The 19056-nt window shown below is 55.5% G+C and overlaps 1 protein-coding gene across 3 annotated transcripts in view; it reads right to left on the bottom strand.

Moving 5' to 3' along the window:
• LOC138972499 (uncharacterized) overlaps positions 1-19056 on the bottom strand; it is a 92423-nt gene that overhangs the window by 33564 nt on the left and 39803 nt on the right. The window contains exon 1 of one of the 3 annotated variants that reach the window (XM_070345133.1): positions 18111-18807. The exons of the other annotated variants lie outside the window; for them this stretch is intronic. The gene's annotated coding sequence lies outside the window, so the exon portion shown is untranslated. Of the gene's footprint in view, positions 1-18110; positions 18808-19056 lie in introns of those variants that run through there. 3 annotated transcript variants of the gene reach the window in all.

The following is a 19056-nucleotide window of genomic DNA, read 5'->3' as shown; positions in this document are numbered from 1 at the left end:
CTGTAGGGTACAGGGAGGGAGGGTGGGGGAAACACCCACAACACTATGTCTCTCACACCATGCCAAGCACCCTGTAGGGTACAGGGAGGGAGGGTGGGGGAAACACCCACAACACTATGTCTCTCACACCATGCCAAGCACCCTGTAGGGTACAGGGAGGGAGGGTGGGGGAAACACCCACAGCACTATGTCTCCCACACCATGCCAAGCACCCTGTAGAGTACAGGGAGGGAGGGTGGGGGAAACACCCACAACACTATGTCTCTCACACCATGCCAAGCACCCTGTAGGGTACAGGGAGGGAGGGTGGGGGAAACACCCACAACACTATGTCTCCCACACCATGCCAAGCACCCTGTAGGGTACAGGGAGGGAGGGTGGGGAAACACCCACAACACTATGTCTCTCACACCATGCCAAGCACCCTGTAGGGTACAGGGAGGGAGGGTGGGGGAAACACCCACAACACTATGTCTCCCACACCATGCCAAGCACCCTGTAGGGTACAGGGAGGGTGGGGGAAACACCCACAACACTATGTCTCTCACACCATGCCAAGCACCCTGTAGGGTACAAGGAGGGAGGGTGGGGGAAACACCCACAACACTATTTCTCTCACACCATGCCAAGCACCCTGTAGGGTACAGGGAGGGAGGGTGGGGGAAACACCCACAACACTATGTCTCTCACACCATGCCAAGCACCCTGTGGGGTACAGGGGGGGAGGGTGGGGGAAACACCCACAACACTAAGTCTCTCACACCATGCCAAGCACCATGTAGGGTACAGGGATGGAGGGTGGGGGAAACACCCACAACACTATTTCTCCCACACCCCACACCATGCCAAGCACCCTGTAGGGTACAGGGAGGGAGGGTGGGGGAAACACCCACAACACTATGTCTCTCACACCATGCCAAGCACCCTGTAGGGTACAGGGATGGAGGGTGGGGGAAACACCCACAGCACTATTTCTCTCACACCATGCCAAGCACCCTGTAGGGTACAGGGAGGGAGGGTGGGGGAAACACCCACAACACTATGTCTCCCACACCATGCCAAGCACCCTGTAGGGTACAGGGAGGGTGGGGGAAACACCCACAACACTATGTCTCCCACACCATGCCAAGCACCCTGTAGGGTACAGGGAGGGAGGGTGGGGGAAACACCCACAACACTATGTCTCTCACACCATGCCAAGCACCCTGTAGGGTACAGGGAGGGAGGGTGGGGGAAACACCCACAACACTATGTCTCTCACATCATGCCAAGCACCCTGTAGGGTACAGGGAGGGAGGGTGGGGGAAACACCCACAACACTATGTCTCCCACACCATGCCAAGCACCCTGTAGGGTACAGGGATGGAGGGTGGGGGAAACACCCACAACACTATGTCTCTCACACCATGCCAAGCACCCTGTAGGGTACAGGGAGGGGGGTGGGGGAAACACCCACAACCCTATGTCTCTCACACCATGCCAAGCACCCTGTAGGGTACAGGGAGGGAGGGTGGGGGTAACACCCACAACACTATGTCTCCCACACCATGCCAAGCACCCTGTAGGGTACAGGGAGGGAGGGTGGGGGAAACACCCACAACACTATGTCTCCCTCACCATGCCAAGCACCCTGTAGGGTACAGGGAGGGAGGGTGGGGGAAACACCCACAACACTATGTCTCCCACACCATGCCAAGCACCCTGTAGGGTACAGGGAGGGAGGGTGGGGGAAACACCCACAACACTATGTCTCCCACACCATGCCAAGCACCCTGTAGGGTACAGGGAGGGTGGGGGAAACACCCACAACACTATTTCTCTCACACCATGCCAAGCACCCTGTAGGGTACAGGGAGGGAGGGTGGGGGGTACAGGGAGGGAGGGTGGGGGAAACACCCACAACACTATGTCTCCCACACCATGGCAAGCACCCTGTAGGGTACAGGGAGGGAGGGTGGGGGAAACACCCACAACACTATGTCTCCCACACCATGGCAAGCACCCTGTAGGGTACAAGGAGGGAGGGTGGGGGAAACACCCACAACACTATGTCTCCCACACCATGCCAAGCACCCTGTAGGGTACAGGGAGGGAGGGTGGGGGAAACACCCACAACACTATGTCTCTCACACCATGCCAAGCACCCTGTAGGGTACAGGAAGGGAGGGTGGGGGAAACACCCACAACACTATGTCTCTCACACCATGCCAAGCACCCTGTAGGGTACAGGGAGGGAGGGTGGGGGAAACATCCACAACACTATGTCTCCCACACCATGCCAAGCACCCTGTAGGGTACAGGGAGGGAGGGTGGGGGAAACACCCACAACACTATGTCTCTCACACCATACCAAGCACCCTGTAGGGTACAGGGAGGGAGGGTGGGGGAAACACCCACAACACTATGTCTCCCACACCATGCCAAGCACCCTGTAGAGTACAGGGAGGGAGGGTGGGGGAAACACCCACAACACTATGTCTCCCTCACCATGCCAAGCACCCTGTAGGGTAGAGGGAGGGAGGGTGGGGGAAACACCCACAACACTAAGTCTCTCACACCATGCCAAGCACCCTGTAGGGTACAGGGAGGGAGGGTGGGGGAAACACCCACAACACTATTTCTCCCACACCCCACACCATGCCAAACACCCTGTAGGGTACAGGGAGGGAGGGTGGGGGAAACACCCACAACACTATGTCTCTCACACCATGCCAAGCACCCTGTAGGGTACAGGGAGGGAGGGTGGGGGAAACACCCACAACACTATGTCTCTCACACCATGCCAAGCACCCTGTAGGGTACAGGGAGGGAGGGTGGGGGAAACACCCACAGCACTATGTCTCCCACACCATGCCAAGCACCCTGTAGAGTACAGGGAGGGAGGGTGGGGGAAACACCCACAACACTATGTCTCTCACACCATGCCAAGCACCCTGTAGGGTACAGGGAGGGAGGGTGGGGGAAACACCCACAACACTATGTCTCCCACACCATGCCAAGCACCCTGTAGGGTACAGGGAGGGAGGGTGGGGAAACACCCACAACACTATGTCTCTCACACCATGCCAAGCACCCTGTAGGGTACAGGGAGGGAGGGTGGGGGAAACACCCACAACACTATGTCTCCCACACCATGCCAAGCACCCTGTAGGGTACAGGGAGGGTGGGGGAAACACCCACAACACTATGTCTCTCACACCATGCCAAGCACCCTGTAGGGTACAAGGAGGGAGGGTGGGGGAAACACCCACAACACTATTTCTCTCACACCATGCCAAGCACCCTGTAGGGTACAAGGAGGGAGGGTGGGGGAAACACCCACAACACTATGTCTCTCACACCATGCCAAGCACCCTGTGGGGTACAGGGGGGGAGGGTGGGGGAAACACCCACAACACTAAGTCTCTCACACCATGCCAAGCACCATGTAGGGTACAGGGATGGAGGGTGGGGGAAACACCCACAACACTATTTCTCCCACACCCCACACCATGCCAAGCACCCTGTAGGGTACAGGGAGGGAGGGAGGGGGAAACACCCACAACACTATGTCTCTCACACCATGCCAAGCACCCTGTAGGGTACAGGGAGGGAGGGTGGGGGAAACACCCACAACACTATGTCTCTCACACCATGCCAAGCACCATGTAGGGTACAGGGAGGGAGGGTGGGGGAAACACCCACAACACTATGTCTCTCACACCATGCCAAGCACCCTGTAGGGTACAGGGAGGGAGGGTGGGGGAAACACCCACAACACTATGTCTCTCACACCATGCCAAGCACCCTGTAGGGTGCAGGGAGGGTGGGGGAAACACCCACAACACTATGTCTCCCACACCATGCCAAGCACCCTGTAGGGTACAGGGAGGGTGGGGGAAACGCCCACAACACTATGTCTCTCACACCATGCCAAGCACCCTGTAGGGTACAGGGAGGGAGAGTGGGGGAAACGCCCACAACACTATGTCTCTCACACCATGCCAAGCACCCTGTAGGGTACAGGGAGGGTGGGGGAAACACCCACAACACTATGTCTCTCACACCATGCCAAGCACCCTGTAGGGTACAGGGAGGGTGGGGGAAACACCCACAACACTATGTCTCTCACACCATGCCAAGCACCCTATAGGGTACAGGGAGGGAGGGTGGGGGAAACACCCACAACACTATGTCTCTCACACCATGCCAAGCACCCTGTAGGGTACAGGGAGGGAGGGTGGGGGAAACACCCACAGCACTATGTCTCCCACACCATGCCAAGCACCCTGTAGAGTACAGGGAGGGAGGGTGGGGGAAACACCCACAACACTATGTCTCTCACACCATGCCAAGCACCCTGTAGGGTACAGGGAGGGAGGGTGGGGGAAACACCCACAACACTATGTCTCCCACACCATGCCAAGCACCCTGTAGGGTACAGGGAGGGAGGGTGGGGAAACACCCACAACACTATGTCTCTCACACCATGCCAAGCACCCTGTAGGGTACAGGGAGGGAGGGTGGGGGAAACACCCACAACACTATGTCTCCCACACCATGCCAAGCACCCTGTAGGGTACAGGGAGGGTGGGGGAAACACCCACAACACTATGTCTCTCACACCATGCCAAGCACCCTGTAGGGTACAAGGAGGGAGGGTGGGGGAAACACCCACAACACTATTTCTCTCACACCATGCCAAGCACCCTGTAGGGTACAGGGAGGGAGGGTGGGGGAAACACCCACAACACTATGTCTCTCACACCATGCCAAGCACCCTGTGGGGTACAGGGGGGAGGGTGGGGGAAACACCCACAACACTAAGTCTCTCACACCATGCCAAGCACCATGTAGGGTACAGGGATGGAGGGTGGGGGAAACACCCACAACACTATTTCTCCCACACCCCACACCATGCCAAGCACCCTGTAGGGTACAGGGAGGGAGGGTGGGGGAAACACCCACAACACTATGTCTCTCACACCATGCCAAGCACCCTGTAGGGTACAGGGATGGAGGGTGGGGGAAACACCCACAGCACTATTTCTCTCACACCATGCCAAGCACCCTGTAGGGTACAGGGAGGGAGGGTGGGGGAAACACCCACAACACTATGTCTCCCACACCATGCCAAGCACCCTGTAGGGTACAGGGAGGGTGGGGGAAACACCCACAACACTATGTCTCCCACACCATGCCAAGCACCCTGTAGGGTACAGGGAGGGAGGGTGGGGGAAACACCCACAACACTATGTCTCTCACACCATGCCAAGCACCCTGTAGGGTACAGGGAGGGAGGGTGGGGGAAACACCCACAACACTATGTCTCTCACATCATGCCAAGCACCCTGTAGGGTACAGGGAGGGAGGGTGGGGGAAACACCCACAACACTATGTCTCCCACACCATGCCAAGCACCCTGTAGGGTACAGGGATGGAGGGTGGGGGAAACACCCACAACACTATGTCTCTCACACCATGCCAAGCACCCTGTAGGGTACAGGGAGGGGGGTGGGGGAAACACCCACAACCTATGTCTCTCACACCATGCCAAGCACCCTGTAGGGTACAGGGAGGGAGGGTGGGGGTAACACCCACAACACTATGTCTCCCACACCATGCCAAGCACCCTGTAGGGTACAGGGAGGGAGGGTGGGGGAAACACCCACAACACTATGTCTCCCTCACCATGCCAAGCACCCTGTAGGGTACAGGGAGGGAGGGTGGGGGAAACACCCACAACACTATGTCTCCCACACCATGCCAAGCACCCTGTAGGGTACAGGGAGGGAGGGTGGGGGAAACACCCACAACACTATGTCTCCCACACCATGCCAAGCACCCTGTAGGGTACAGGGAGGGTGGGGGAAACACCCACAACACTATTTCTCTCACACCATGCCAAGCACCCTGTAGGGTACAGGGAGGGAGGGTGGGGGGTACAGGGAGGGAGGGTGGGGGAAACACCCACAACACTATGTCTCCCACACCATGGCAAGCACCCTGTAGGGTACAGGGAGGGAGGGTGGGGGAAACACCCACAACACTATGTCTCCCACACCATGGCAAGCACCCTGTAGGGTACAAGGAGGGAGGGTGGGGGAAACACCCACAACACTATGTCTCCCACACCATGCCAAGCACCCTGTAGGGTACAGGGAGGGAGGGTGGGGGAAACACCCACAACACTATGTCTCTCACACCATGCCAAGCACCCTGTAGGGTACAGGAAGGGAGGGTGGGGGAAACACCCACAACACTATGTCTCTCACACCATGCCAAGCACCCTGTAGGGTACAGGGAGGGAGGGTGGGGGAAACATCCACAACACTATGTCTCCCACACCATGCCAAGCACCCTGTAGGGTACAGGGAGGGAGGGTGGGGGAAACACCCACAACACTATGTCTCTCACACCATACCAAGCACCCTGTAGGGTACAGGGAGGGAGGGTGGGGGAAACACCCACAACACTATGTCTCCCACACCATGCCAAGCACCCTGTAGGGTACAGGGAGGGAGGGTGGGGGAAACACCCACAACACTATGTCTCCCTCACCATGCCAAGCACCCTGTAGGGTAGAGGGAGGGAGGGTGGGGGAAACACCCACAACACTAAGTCTCTCACACCATGCCAAGCACCCTGTAGGGTACAGGGAGGGAGGGTGGGGGAAACACCCACAACACTATTTCTCCCACACCCCACACCATGCCAAACACCCTGTAGGGTACAGGGAGGGAGGGTGGGGGAAACACCCACAACACTATGTCTCTCACACCATGCCAAGCACCCTGTAGGGTACAGGGAGGGAGGGTGGGGGAAACACCCACAACACTATGTCTCTCACACCATGCCAAGCACCCTGTAGGGTACAGGGAGGGAGGGTGGGGGAAACACCCACAGCACTATGTCTCCCACACCATGCCAAGCACCCTGTAGAGTACAGGGAGGGAGGGTGGGGGAAACACCCACAACACTATGTCTCTCACACCATGCCAAGCACCCTGTAGGGTACAGGGAGGGAGGGTGGGGGAAACACCCACAACACTATGTCTCCCACACCATGCCAAGCACCCTGTAGGGTACAGGGAGGGAGGGTGGGGAAACACCCACAACACTATGTCTCTCACACCATGCCAAGCACCCTGTAGGGTACAGGGAGGGAGGGTGGGGGAAACACCCACAACACTATGTCTCCCACACCATGCCAAGCACCCTGTAGGGTACAGGGAGGGTGGGGGAAACACCCACAACACTATGTCTCTCACACCATGCCAAGCACCCTGTAGGGTACAAGGAGGGAGGGTGGGGGAAACACCCACAACACTATTTCTCTCACACCATGCCAAGCACCCTGTAGGGTACAAGGAGGGAGGGTGGGGGAAACACCCACAACACTATGTCTCTCACACCATGCCAAGCACCCTGTGGGGTACAGGGGGGGAGGGTGGGGGAAACACCCACAACACTAAGTCTCTCACACCATGCCAAGCACCATGTAGGGTACAGGGATGGAGGGTGGGGGAAACACCCACAACACTATTTCTCCCACACCCCACACCATGCCAAGCACCCTGTAGGGTACAGGGAGGGAGGGAGGGGGAAACACCCACAACACTATGTCTCTCACACCATGCCAAGCACCCTGTAGGGTACAGGGAGGGAGGGTGGGGGAAACACCCACAACACTGTGTCTCTCACACCATGCCAAGCACCATGTAGGGTACAGGGAGGGAGGGTGGGGGAAACACCCACAACACTATGTCTCTCACACCATGCCAAGCACCCTGTAGGGTACAGGGAGGGAGGGTGGGGGAAACACCCACAACACTATGTCTCTCACACCATGCCAAGCACCCTGTAGGGTACAGGGAGGGTGGGGGAAACACCCACAACACTATGTCTCCCACACCATGCCAAGCACCCTGTAGGGTACAGGGAGGGTGGGGGAAACACCCACAACACTATGTCTCTCACACCATGCCAAGCACCCTGTAGGGTACAGGGAGGGAGAGTGGAAGAAACACCCACAACACTATGTCTCTCACACCATGCCAAGCACCCTGTAGGGTACAGGGAGGGTGGGGGAAACACCCACAACACTATGTCTCCCACACCATGCCAAGCACCCTGTAGGGTACAGGGAGGGTGGGGGAAACACCCACAACACTATGTCTCCCACACCATGCCAAGCACCCTGTAGGGTACAGGGAGGGTGGGGGAAACACCCACAACACTATGTCTCTCACACCATGCCAAGCACCCTGTAGGGTACAGGGAGGGAGGGTGGGGGAAACACCCACAACACTATGTCTCCCACACCATGCCAAGCACCCTGTAGGGTACAGGGAGGGAGGGTGGGGGAAACACCCACAACACTATGTCTCCCACACCATGCCAAGCACCCTGTAGGGTACAGGGAGGGAGGGTGGGGGAAACACCCACAACACTATGTCTCTCACACCATGCCAAGCACCCTGTAGGGTACAGGAAGGGAGGGTGGGGGAAACACCCACAACACTATGTCTCTCACACCATGCCAAGCACCCTGTAGGGTACAGGGAGGGAGGGTGGGGGAAACATCCACAACACTATGTCTCCCACACCATGCCAAGCACCCTGTAGGGTACAGGGAGGGAGGGTGGGGGAAACACCCACAACACTATGTCTCTCACACCATACCAAGCACCCTGTAGGGTACAGGGAGGGAGGGTGGGGGAAACACCCACAACACTATGTCTCCCACACCATGCCAAGCACCCTGTAGGGTACAGGGAGGGAGGGTGGGGGAAACACCCACAACACTATTTCTCTCACACCATGTCAAGCACCCTGTAGGGTACAGGGAGGGAGGGTGGGGGAAACACCCACAACACTATGTCTCTCACACCATGTCAAGCACCCTGTAGGGTACAGGGAGGGAGGGTGGGGGAAACACCCACAACACTAAGTCTCTCACACCATGCCAAGCACCCTGTAGGGTACAGGGAGGGAGGGTGGGGGAAACACCCACAACACTATGTCTCTCACACCATGCCAAGCACCCTGTAGGGTACAGGGGGGAGGGTGGGGAAACACCCACAACACTATTTCTCTCACACCATGCCAAGCACCCTGTAGGGTACAGGGATGGAGGGTGGGGGAAACACCCACAACACTATTTCTCCCACACCCCACACCATGCCAAACACCCTGTAGGGTACAGGGAGGGAGGGTGGGGGAAACACCCACAACACTATGTCTCTCACACCATGCCAAGCACCCTGTAGGGTACAGGGAGGGAGGGTGGGGGAAACACCCACAACACTATGTCTCTCACACCATGCCAAGCACCCTGTAGGGTACAGGGAGGGAGGGTGGGGGAAACACCCACAGCACTATGTCTCCCACACCATGCCAAGCACCCTGTAGAGTACAGGGAGGGAGGGTGGGGGAAACACCCACAACACTATGTCTCTCACACCATGCCAAGCACCCTGTAGGGTACAGGGAGGGAGGGTGGGGGAAACACCCACAACACTATGTCTCCCACACCATGCCAAGCACCCTGTAGGGTACAGGGAGGGAGGGTGGGGAAACACCCACAACACTATGTCTCTCACACCATGCCAAGCACCCTGTAGGGTACAGGGAGGGAGGGTGGGGGAAACACCCACAACACTATGTCTCCCACACCATGCCAAGCACCCTGTAGGGTACAGGGAGGGTGGGGGAAACACCCACAACACTATGTCTCTCACACCATGCCAAGCACCCTGTAGGGTACAAGGAGGGAGGGTGGGGGAAACACCCACAACACTATTTCTCTCACACCATGCCAAGCACCCTGTAGGGTACAGGGAGGGAGGGTGGGGGAAACACCCACAACACTATGTCTCTCACACCATGCCAAGCACCCTGTGGGGTACAGGGGGGGAGGGTGGGGGAAACACCCACAACACTAAGTCTCTCACACCATGCCAAGCACCATGTAGGGTACAGGGATGGAGGGTGGGGGAAACACCCACAACACTATTTCTCCCACACCCACACCATGCCAAGCACCCTGTAGGGTACAGGGAGGGAGGGTGGGGGAAACACCCACAACACTATGTCTCTCACACCATGCCAAGCACCCTGTAGGGTACAGGGATGGAGGGTGGGGGAAACACCCACAGCACTATTTCTCTCACACCATGCCAAGCACCCTGTAGGGTACAGGGAGGGAGGGTGGGGGAAACACCCACAACACTATGTCTCCCACACCATGCCAAGCACCCTGTAGGGTACAGGGAGGGTGGGGGAAACACCCACAACACTATGTCTCCCACACCATGCCAAGCACCCTGTAGGGTACAGGGAGGGAGGGTGGGGAAACACCCACAACACTATGTCTCTCACACCATGCCAAGCACCCTGTAGGGTACAGGGAGGGAGGGTGGGGGAAACACCCACAACACTATGTCTCTCACATCATGCCAAGCACCCTGTAGGGTACAGGGAGGGAGGGTGGGGGAAACACCCACAACACTATGTCTCCCACACCATGCCAAGCACCCTGTAGGGTACAGGGATGGAGGGTGGGGGAAACACCCACAACACTATGTCTCTCACACCATGCCAAGCACCCTGTAGGGTACAGGGAGGGGGGTGGGGGAAACACCCACAACCCTATGTCTCTCACACCATGCCAAGCACCCTGTAGGGTACAGGGAGGGAGGGTGGGGGTAACACCCACAACACTATGTCTCCCACACCATGCCAAGCACCCTGTAGGGTACAGGGAGGGAGGGTGGGGGAAACACCCACAACACTATGTCTCCCTCACCATGCCAAGCACCCTGTAGGGTACAGGGAGGGAGGGTGGGGGAAACACCCACAACACTATGTCTCCCACACCATGCCAAGCACCCTGTAGGGTACAGGGAGGGAGGGTGGGGGAAACACCCACAACACTATGTCTCCCACACCATGCCAAGCACCCTGTAGGGTACAGGGAGGGTGGGGGAAACACCCACAACACTATTTCTCTCACACCATGCCAAGCACCCTGTAGGGTACAGGGAGGGAGGGTGGGGGGTACAGGGAGGGAGGGTGGGGGAAACACCCACAACACTATGTCTCCCACACCATGGCAAGCACCCTGTAGGGTACAGGGAGGGAGGGTGGGGGAAACACCCACAACACTATGTCTCCCACACCATGGCAAGCACCCTGTAGGGTACAAGGAGGGAGGGTGGGGGAAACACCCACAACACTATGTCTCCCACACCATGCCAAGCACCCTGTAGGGTACAGGGAGGGAGGGTGGGGGAAACACCCACAACACTATGTCTCTCACACCATGCCAAGCACCCTGTAGGGTACAGGAAGGGAGGGTGGGGGAAACACCCACAACACTATGTCTCTCACACCATGCCAAGCACCCTGTAGGGTACAGGGAGGGAGGGTGGGGGAAACATCCACAACACTATGTCTCCCACACCATGCCAAGCACCCTGTAGGGTACAGGGAGGGAGGGTGGGGGAAACACCCACAACACTATGTCTCTCACACCATACCAAGCACCCTGTAGGGTACAGGGAGGGAGGGTGGGGGAAACACCCACAACACTATGTCTCCCACACCATGCCAAGCACCCTGTAGAGTACAGGGAGGGAGGGTGGGGGAAACACCCACAACACTATGTCTCCCTCACCATGCCAAGCACCCTGTAGGGTAGAGGGAGGGAGGGTGGGGGAAACACCCACAACACTAAGTCTCTCACACCATGCCAAGCACCCTGTAGGGTACAGGGAGGGAGGGTGGGGGAAACACCCACAACACTATTTCTCCCACACCCCACACCATGCCAAACACCCTGTAGGGTACAGGGAGGGAGGGTGGGGGAAACACCCACAACACTATGTCTCTCACACCATGCCAAGCACCCTGTAGGGTACAGGGAGGGAGGGTGGGGGAAACACCCACAACACTATGTCTCTCACACCATGCCAAGCACCCTGTAGGGTACAGGGAGGGAGGGTGGGGGAAACACCCACAGCACTATGTCTCCCACACCATGCCAAGCACCCTGTAGAGTACAGGGAGGGAGGGTGGGGGAAACACCCACAACACTATGTCTCTCACACCATGCCAAGCACCCTGTAGGGTACAGGGAGGGAGGGTGGGGGAAACACCCACAACACTATGTCTCCCACACCATGCCAAGCACCCTGTAGGGTACAGGGAGGGAGGGTGGGGAAACACCCACAACACTATGTCTCTCACACCATGCCAAGCACCCTGTAGGGTACAGGGAGGGAGGGTGGGGGAAACACCCACAACACTATGTCTCCCACACCATGCCAAGCACCCTGTAGGGTACAGGGAGGGTGGGGGAAACACCCACAACACTATGTCTCTCACACCATGCCAAGCACCCTGTAGGGTACAAGGAGGGAGGGTGGGGGAAACACCCACAACACTATTTCTCTCACACCATGCCAAGCACCCTGTAGGGTACAAGGAGGGAGGGTGGGGGAAACACCCACAACACTATGTCTCTCACACCATGCCAAGCACCCTGTGGGGTACAGGGGGGGAGGGTGGGGGAAACACCCACAACACTAAGTCTCTCACACCATGCCAAGCACCATGTAGGGTACAGGGATGGAGGGTGGGGGAAACACCCACAACACTATTTCTCCCACACCCCACACCATGCCAAGCACCCTGTAGGGTACAGGGAGGGAGGGTGGGGGAAACACCCACAACACTATGTCTCTCACACCATGCCAAGCACCCTGTAGGGTACAGGGATGGAGGGTGGGGGAAACACCCACAGCACTATTTCTCTCACACCATGCCAAGCACCCTGTAGGGTACAGGGAGGGAGGGTGGGGGAAACACCCACAACACTATGTCTCCCACACCATGCCAAGCACCCTGTAGGGTACAGGGAGGGTGGGGGAAACACCCACAACACTATGTCTCCCACACCATGCCAAGCACCCTGTAGGGTACAGGGAGGGAGGGTGGGGGAAACACCCACAACACTATGTCTCTCACACCATGCCAAGCACCCTGTAGGGTACAGGGAGGGGGGTGGGGGAAACACCCACAACCCTATGTCTCTCACACCATGCCAAGCACCCTGTAGGGTACAGGGAGGGAGGGTGGGGGTAACACCCACAACACTATGTCTCCCACACCATGCCAAGCACCCTGTAGGGTACAGGGAGGGAGGGTGGGGGAAACACCCACAACACTATGTCTCCCTCACCATGCCAAGCACCCTGTAGGGTACAGGGAGGGAGGGTGGGGGAAACACCCACAACACTATGTCTCCCACACCATGCCAAGCACCCTGTAGGGTACAGGGAGGGAGGGTGGGGGAAACACCCACAACACTATGTCTCCCACACCATGCCAAGCACCCTGTAGGGTACAGGGAGGGTGGGGGAAACACCCACAACACTATTTCTCTCACACCATGCCAAGCACCCTGTAGGGTACAGGGAGGGAGGGTGGGGGGTACAGGGAGGGAGGGTGGGGGAAACACCCACAACACTATGTCTCCCACACCATGGCAAGCACCCTGTAGGGTACAGGGAGGGAGGGTGGGGGAAACACCCACAACACTATGTCTCCCACACCATGGCAAGCACCCTGTAGGGTACAAGGAGGGAGGGTGGGGGAAACACCCACAACACTATGTCTCCCACACCATGCCAAGCACCCTGTAGGGTACAGGAAGGGAGGGTGGGGGAAACACCCACAACACTATGTCTCTCACACCATGCCAAGCACCCTGTAGGGTACAGGGAGGGAGGGTGGGGGAAACACCCACAACACTATGTCTCCCACACCATGCCAAGCACCCTGTAGGGTACAGGGAGGGTGGGGGAAACACCCACAACACTATGTCTCTCACACCATGCCAAGCACCCTGTAGGGTACAAGGAGGGAGGGTGGGGGAAACACCCACAACACTATTTCTCTCACACCATGCCAAGCACCCTGTAGGGTACAAGGAGGGAGGGTGGGGGAAACACCCACAACACTATGTCTCTCACACCATGCCAAGCACCCTGTGGGGTACAGGGGGGGAGGGTGGGGGAAACACCCACAACACTAAGTCTCTCACACCATGCCAAGCACCATGTAGGGTACAGGGATGGAGGGTGGGGGAAACACCCACAACACTATTTCTCCCACACCCCACACCATGCCAAGCACCCTGTAGGGTACAGGGAGGGAGGGTGGGGGAAACACCCACAACACTATGTCTCTCACACCATGCCAAGCACCCTGTAGGGTACAGGGATGGAGGGTGGGGGAAACACCCACAGCACTATTTCTCTCACACCATGCCAAGCACCCTGTAGGGTACAGGGAGGGAGGGTGGGGGAAACACCCACAACACTATGTCTCCCACACCATGCCAAGCACCCTGTAGGGTACAGGGAGGGTGGGGGAAACACCCACAACACTATGTCTCCCACACCATGCCAAGCACCCTGTAGGGTACAGGGAGGGAGGGTGGGGGAAACACCCACAACACTATGTCTCTCACACCATGCCAAGCACCCTGTAGGGTACAGGGAGGGGGGTGGGGGAAACACCCACAACCCTATGTCTCTCACACCATGCCAAGCACCCTGTAGGGTACAGGGAGGGGGGTGGGGGAAACACCCACAACCCTATGTCTCTCACACCATGCCAAGCACCCTGTAGGGTACAGGGAGGGAGGGTGGGGGTAACACCCACAACACTATGTCTCCCACACCATGCCAAGCACCCTGTAGGGTACAGGGAGGGAGGGTGGGGGGTACAGGGAGGGTGGGGGTAACACCCACAACACTATGTCTCTCACACCATGCCAAGCACCCTGTAGGGTACAGGGAGGGAGGGTGGGGGAAACACCCACAACACTATGTCTCCCACACCATGCCAAGCACCCTGCAGGGTACAGGGAGGGAGGGTGGGGGAAACACCCACAACACTATGTCTCCCACACCATGCCAAGCACCATGTAGGGTACAGGGAGGGTGGGGGAAACACCCACAACACTATTTCTCTCACACCATGCCAAGCACCCTGTAGGGTACAGGGAGGGAGGGTGGGGGGTACAGGGAGGGAGGGTGGGGGAAACACCCACAACACTATGTCTCCCACACCATGGCAAGCACCCTGTAGGGTACAGGGAGGGAGGGTGGGGGAAACACCCACAACACTATGTCTCCCACACCATGGCAAGCACCCTGTAGGGTACAAGGAGGGAGGGTGGGGGAAACACCCACAACACTATGTCTCCCACACCATGCCAAGCACCCTGTAGGGTACAGGGAGGGTGGGGGAAACACCCACAACACTATTTCTCTCACACCATGCCAAGCACCCTGTAGGGTACAGGGAGGGAGGGTGGGGGGTACAGGGAGGGAGGGTGGGGGAAACACCCACAACACTATGTCTCCCACACCATGGCAAGCACCCTGTAGGGTACAGGGAGGGAGGGTGGGGGAAACACCCACAACACTATGTCTCCCACACCATGGCAAGCACCCTGTAGGGTACAAGGAGGGAGGGTGGGGGAAACACCCACAACACTATGTCTCCCACACCATGCCAAGCACCCTGTAGGGTACAGGAAGGGAGGGTGGGGGAAACACCCACAACACTGTCTCTCACACCATGCCAAGCACCCTGTAGGGTACAGGGAGGGAGGGTGGGGGGTACAGGGAGGGAGGGTGGGGGAAACACCCACAACACTGTTTGGTGTTTTTGTTTAGCTTAATTGTTCACCAACATGGGAAATTGGTTGCCCAACAGAAAATATCGTTAGGTTTTATTAGATCGACATTGTAAGATGACCAACTGAAACACCGTAGTTGATAAATGACGTAATAACGTATAACTATCATATAACACTTTTATACACAAAATCTACTCAGACTAGATCAACGAAATGTTACTAGCTTGTAAAACAATCACTAAGCCTTCCAACTCTGTTGAACTATGTATGATTTGGCAATGTGCAGAATGTTTTAGATCTATCCCCGACGCAGTTTGTCAACAAACACGTCAAAAACGGCATCCTATTTCAGGGGCGGATTAGGGGGGGTGGTTACAGGGGTTCCGCACCCCGCGCTTTGTGGTAGGTTTACACTAGTAGGATTTTTAAAAATTGAAAAGCTCAATTTTGGTCGCATTTCAATTTCTTTGTTTTTTAAGTCATGCAAACCACACAGCAAACCTTGTAGTACAATGTATTCTCTATTTATTATCATTCTTATAACAGCAAACCTTGTAGAACAATGTATTCTCTATTTATTATCATTCTTATAACAGCCCGGAAGAAGAAAAGAAAGAGAGAATGCTTTATGTCCTACAGGCTAAATATTTCGCCTCTTAAGGACAAGATATGGGTTATATGATTCGAGTTTTACGCCTTCACGACTTTTGACGAGATACACAAGTGTATTCGTGTTTAGGTGGCAAAATGACCAAGATCTTTTACGTGCTATTGTGGTGACACGGGGGTGGGACATGGCTTCCGTCTCTGGGTCTGCACATAAATTTGACCCGTGTCCGTCCCGGCCCGAATTCGAACCTGCGACCTTCCGATCACAAGTCCAGTGCTCTACCACCTGAGCTACCGGGCCCCAGCTCTCATTCACTCGCTAACCGACACTTTTAGGGAGAGAGGTTGGGTGTGGGGGGGGGGTGAGAGAGGTTGGGTGTGGTGGTGGGGTGCATTTCAAGGAGTCTCGTCCTGTTCTAATAAATACCACGACACAGAACACGCAGGGGCCGCGTGCATGATAATCTATTGTCACCTGACACTAGTCAGTGACAATGTGTGTAGGGGAGACCGGGGCTAGTCCGCCTACTTTTATGCTTTTGGTAGCATAACTGGCGAGTTTGATGAACTAGAAGACTGATTTTTTATTTTACATCAAGACAAATGTGTAGCTGATATCAATGTGCAGACAGTTTTTATGTGCGCATGAACATTTGTTGTACATACTGCTTTAAGTAGACCTACCCTAACGTAGGCGAACTTGCCCCAAGTCGGGGTAAGTCCGCCTACAGGGTGGGGCAAGTCCGCCGCTCTCATCCCATAGTAGGTACAAGACTAGTAGTGGGCAAGCTTTATACACACACGCACGCACGCACACACAGTCAGTCAAACAAGCACCCGATCAGTGGGAAAGCTTTTTTAATTCCCTTCAATATTTAGGTTCAAAAATGCCAATGACAAAATACAAAAGAATGTCGAAAGAATGTAACACAAATCGGCGTCAGTCTTTTTTAGACATGAATCTGCAATCTTTACCATCGAGAATAGATGGAGTCACCATCAGAGTCACAGTTATGGCAGATGTAAACTGGACTGTTCCCCACACCTGCACATTCTTCATGGCGAACATGCCCCATGACAAATAGGCGGACTTGCCCCCGCACGGGCAGGCAACTCTAGTGCCAGATAGCGAGCACAACATGGGAAGGAAGAAGCAAAACTTTCGTCAGAACTCGACCTTAATTAACGCACTTTTAACTCGACACCAAGACTAAGTATTTGTTCTCAGAGGTAATGCATCAAAACCTAAGTCAACTCCAATGCATTCATGTTACAAAAATGAAGAAAAACACTTTTTGTGACCTGTACTCACGATATTTGGGCGCGCAACTTCTGATATGGCGGGAAGATGGGACACCACTCTCACATGGTGTGAATGACTAAAAGGTGGCAAACGTAAGAATAAACAGACAAAGACGGATGTGCCCCGGTCTCCCCTACATAGTGCAAGACGGGTTCGATTGCTTGTTTGACACAACTTTTAGCAGCTTCCTTTTCTGCCTCTCTCTCTCTCTCTCTCTCTCTCTCTCTCTCTCTCTCTCTCTCTCTCTCTCTCTCTCTCTCTCTCTCTCTCTCTCTCTCTCTCTCTCTCTCTCTCTCTCTCTCTCTCTCTCTCTCTCTCTCTCTCTCTCTCTCTCTCTCTCTCTTTCCCTCTCTCCCTGGTTATCGCACACGCACGCCGGCACACGTTTACTCTTCAAAAAAGATCTTATATATATTGGAATATTTGTGTGTGAGCTTTTGCATCTTTCTTGTGTGCGATTGCGTTTAATGCCAGTGTTGTATAACGACAGAACAGACTTACCTGTGGTGCTCAGACACAGCTCTCAAGATGTTCAGTCCAACACAAAGATTGTGAGACACAAGTGGCAAACTGTTTGTTTCAGTGCACCGTGCTGTGTGTAGTTGTAACGCTACAGTTCACAGTCCTCAGCCCAACACATCTTACACCACGAAACGTGACAAATTTATGATCCTATGACCCCCTGAACCTGAAATCATTTTTTGTTTCATCAGTGTAAAGAAGGCTTATACAGTACTGTCGGTCACAGACTCCAAACTCGGTAATTCACTATCTGGCACTCCCGTTTATGCCTTGATTGCAAAACGAACGTCATTTAGAGATTAAAATGTTAAATTGTAATGTAGCAAGATGTAATACAGACAGAGATACTGAGAACAAATCGCTGTACAGTACTAAGCCGGAGTGCAACACAGAACCATAAACACGGTGTGCCCCAACGTCGCAAGGAGAAACTTCCTGGTTGAAATATTCCAACTTGTTATGTATGCGTAGCGTGGTGTTGACACAACGACAGCGACCACGTGACACACTCTTTATACCCGGGGTGCATAGCTCATCAAATTACACTGGGGTGGGGCATGTGGTATGGGAAGATTGCCTAATATGGACCGGCACAATGAACCACTTCCAGTTCTGCAAACTCACGGTGTTAGAGCGCTCAAAACAATTGCATTCGCTGTATTTACCCTCTTTGTGTATCTTGCACATGTTACAACAGTTGCAGAAACACAAACCACAAAACCGTTAGGCTTTACTCTTTTTTACGCTTTTGGCAGCGTTCACTCTATATTTGACGCTTAAAACGGACTAGTTTCTGTCCACGATCAAAGCTGTTAGCGCACAAACATTGCTATACATGACAGCTAATACTGTATTTGTTACACTTTAGCAGTGTTGACCCCGAGTATCTACTGCAAAGAAAAAATAATAGCAAAATCTCAAAGTA

This window comes from Littorina saxatilis, linkage group LG8, assembly GCF_037325665.1.
Source record: "Littorina saxatilis isolate snail1 linkage group LG8, US_GU_Lsax_2.0, whole genome shotgun sequence".
Taxonomy (NCBI): Eukaryota; Metazoa; Mollusca; class Gastropoda; order Littorinimorpha; family Littorinidae; genus Littorina; species Littorina saxatilis.
The sequence above is the reverse complement of the archived record's forward strand: the minus strand, read 5'-3'. Positions and strand labels throughout refer to the sequence as shown.